The following is a 388-nucleotide window of genomic DNA, read 5'->3' as shown; positions in this document are numbered from 1 at the left end:
CTGGAATGCTGCAGCAAATAAATTGTCACACCTGGGAGATGATTGCCAGCTTAAAATCCACAGGTCTTGGCCTGAGGTTTGCTTAGGCTGCATTGTGCTGGTGCTACATTCCCTCCGTTTTGGGAAAACCTCTGCACATGGCAGTGGCCAGGTTTGAAGGCTGGGTAAAGGCAGCCAGGAACTGCTACGTTCATTTTCTTTCTTGTTGATTAAAGAAAGGCCTGGGTGGAGATTTGGGCAACTTGTGAAATCCAGAGCTAACACACACAAGTTTATGAGGGAAGCGGCTTGACACATAGCTGCTTGTGAGCGGACCGACTGTTGAAAGTCCCGTGTCCCGTTAATAAACGCGAGCACCAGCTCCGGGAGCTCTCCTAGCCCCGCCACG

Source organism: Mesitornis unicolor, unplaced genomic scaffold (assembly GCF_000695765.1).
Source record: "Mesitornis unicolor isolate BGI_N332 unplaced genomic scaffold, ASM69576v1 scaffold45776, whole genome shotgun sequence".
NCBI lineage: Eukaryota > Metazoa > Chordata > Aves > Mesitornithiformes > Mesitornithidae > Mesitornis > Mesitornis unicolor.
This window is presented reverse-complemented; position numbering follows the sequence as displayed.